Source organism: Cupressus sempervirens, chromosome 4 (assembly GCF_028749045.1).
Source record: "Cupressus sempervirens isolate cs-2001-9-10 chromosome 4, ASM2874904v1, whole genome shotgun sequence".
In the NCBI taxonomy this organism is placed as follows: Eukaryota; Viridiplantae; Streptophyta; class Pinopsida; order Cupressales; family Cupressaceae; genus Cupressus; species Cupressus sempervirens.
This window is the reverse complement of record NC_143121.1, coordinates 605,471,457-605,474,002: the sequence shown is the minus strand read 5'-3', so window position 1 is coordinate 605,474,002 and position 2,546 is coordinate 605,471,457. Positions and strand designations below refer to the sequence as shown.

Below are 2,546 nucleotides of genomic sequence, written 5' to 3'. Positions count from 1 at the left end.
AATCTTTTATGATTTGGCTTTGTACAAACCAACAACAACACTGCAATTGGTGGCACCATATCACCTATTTTGAAACTCTCTGGCACTCGGTATGATATCATCATGCTCATCTAGAAGGATCCTAAATAAGGGAATTGGTGGATGGAGTTTGCAACAACACATTGGTGGGGTATTGGCCTTCTGAACTTTTTAGTCATTTTGTAGACCATGCAAGCATGGTGGAATGGGAGGGTGAGATGGCCAATTCAAAGCCAAGAGGACATGGGAAGGGGCAAAGGGTTGACATTAAAGGTTGGAATCATGTAAACGAGTTTCCCTCTTCCAAGGTTCCCACTCTACCCACCTCCTTTTGTGGGACATTGACTTTGAGGGATAAATCATCTTCTGCTCTACATTGGAAGAGAATCCAAGGAAATTTTATCTTCATTGGTGCTATTGCCTTACATGTCAAACATAGCTTCTTCTTTTCAAAGTCAATTCAGCAAGTATTTCTCTTCTTTTTCTATTGTAGTGCTCTGCCTTGCTCATGCTTAATTCTCAAGCTATGAATGAGACTTCGACATAATAAGATGTTGCTGAGCCACCATTCACCCACATTAACATTGTATCAAAAGAGGGGAGCCTACATTTTAGAACAAACATTCTGGAAAGAAAACATGTTAGTGGGTTCTATCCAATAAGTATCTCATCTGAAAAATATTTTGATGGAGAGGAATATAAGGAAGTCATTTGTAGATATATTAGTTGCTTCTTATAAGGGTGCCTAGAAGAATCCCAAAAGTGGTACAACAAGATCTTGAATGCATAAGGTTTGAAGGTTTCTTTGATAACATCTGATCTCTTGCACTCCCAACATCTATGTTGCAATTTCTCCATGTGCAAATTTTCTCCTAAAATCTCATCAAATAATGGGATTTCAATGGAGAACAAGAATTTTGTAGTCGTGAAAAAAAGAAGTATGCTAGACTCTCAAAATGGAAGTAGCCCAGCAAAGAATAGGAGGACAAAATTTCAATCTCTATAGGAGAAATATATGTGCATGGATAAGTTGTCATGGGGAGAATTTCATGAAGACTTATTGGAGAGGGTGCTAGCAATGTTGCATGTATCTAAGTTGTTCAATTTACCAAGTTTTTTGCATGCTTCTTCAGAGGTGTCATCTCGAGCTCCATGGTTCTACATGGTAGATTCAAAGTTTGAACAAGGAATTGTGTATGACATAGAAGTTTATAAATGACACCATATTAAAATCCCTCACATGGAAGTGTTAATTTTTTGCACATAATTTGTTGAGTCTTGGTAGCTTATTATCTAAAGTTCTAGAAGAATAACAAATTTTGTATAGGTTATAATAGACCTTCTGATGGATAGTAACAATATCAAACAGTAGCTTCTAACATTGGTTCAAAAGGAAAGGTAGATACAAACTTGTTGATATCACAACATCCAGGAAAAGAACAAGGTAATTAGCAGAGCACACCAATTGTTACAACATTCACAGTACCTATAATAGTGATTAGAGTAACCATTTCTATTTTGGTGAACCAAGGGGAAACTCATGATTGACATGGTTCAATATAATGGCTTCTATACATTGTACTAGGTTTATGCATCAAAAGCTTCCACAATTAGGTAGTCCACTAATTGGTTTATTTTTATCAGAGTGTGGACTATGTCACAAGATTCATAACTATAGCTCTATCCACATGAAAAATACTCTGCATGCTACCTCTTAGTCATTGGGTTTTTTGTTTGAAGAACTTGTCAAGAAAGTTGGATATGCTCTTGCTGACTTGCTAGTGTTCATGATGCCTTTTTATGTGAAATCAAACCTCTTTGTGGCTATGATGATATGGAAGAATGACTCTAGGCCTAGTTTTGTACTTTTGGATTGCTATATTTTCTGAATCTTAACTTTTTAAGGGATCAATTGTTATTGGGTTTTTTTGTTGAAAAATGATGACCAACAGTCTTTGTTCACTGATAAGTATATCATTGGGTGGTAGTTGTTTCACCCTTTTGTAATTATACTTTGTCAATAGTTCCATGAAATTGTGTAAAATCTATGTGTATAAGGGATGAAGCTGGGTTTTCTTCACTGATTCATTCCTAGTTAACCTTTTTTAATCAGTTTTAATAAAATATTATAGTGGCTTGCCACTTTTTGCCTTAAAAAAAATAAAATTATATATAATATTATAATATTATAAGACAACATTAATATTAACATTATATATTATAAGTATTATAATAAGTTAACATATTATAATATAGTATAATATGTTATACTATAAGTTAATATCAATACTATACTATAATATTATATTATATATTATAATATATAATATAACATATTATAATATTATACTATAATATTAATATATTATATTAATTTATAATATATATAGTTATAATAAATATAAAATATAATATATTAATAAGTTATTACACTGAGAGCCGTAACCTATAGTGGTAGAATGGGGAGAGTGAAGTGATATGACCGTGTTAATGTTAACTTTTTAATATTGAAAATTTAAGGCCGACTA

At 32.7% G+C, this 2,546-nt stretch overlaps 1 pseudogene; it reads left to right on the top strand.

The window, feature by feature from the left end:
- Positions 1 to 565, top strand: part of LOC149562684 (protein neprosin-like) — a 6,853-nt pseudogene extending 6,288 nt beyond the window's left edge.
- Positions 566 to 2,546: the final 1,981 nt, after the last annotated feature.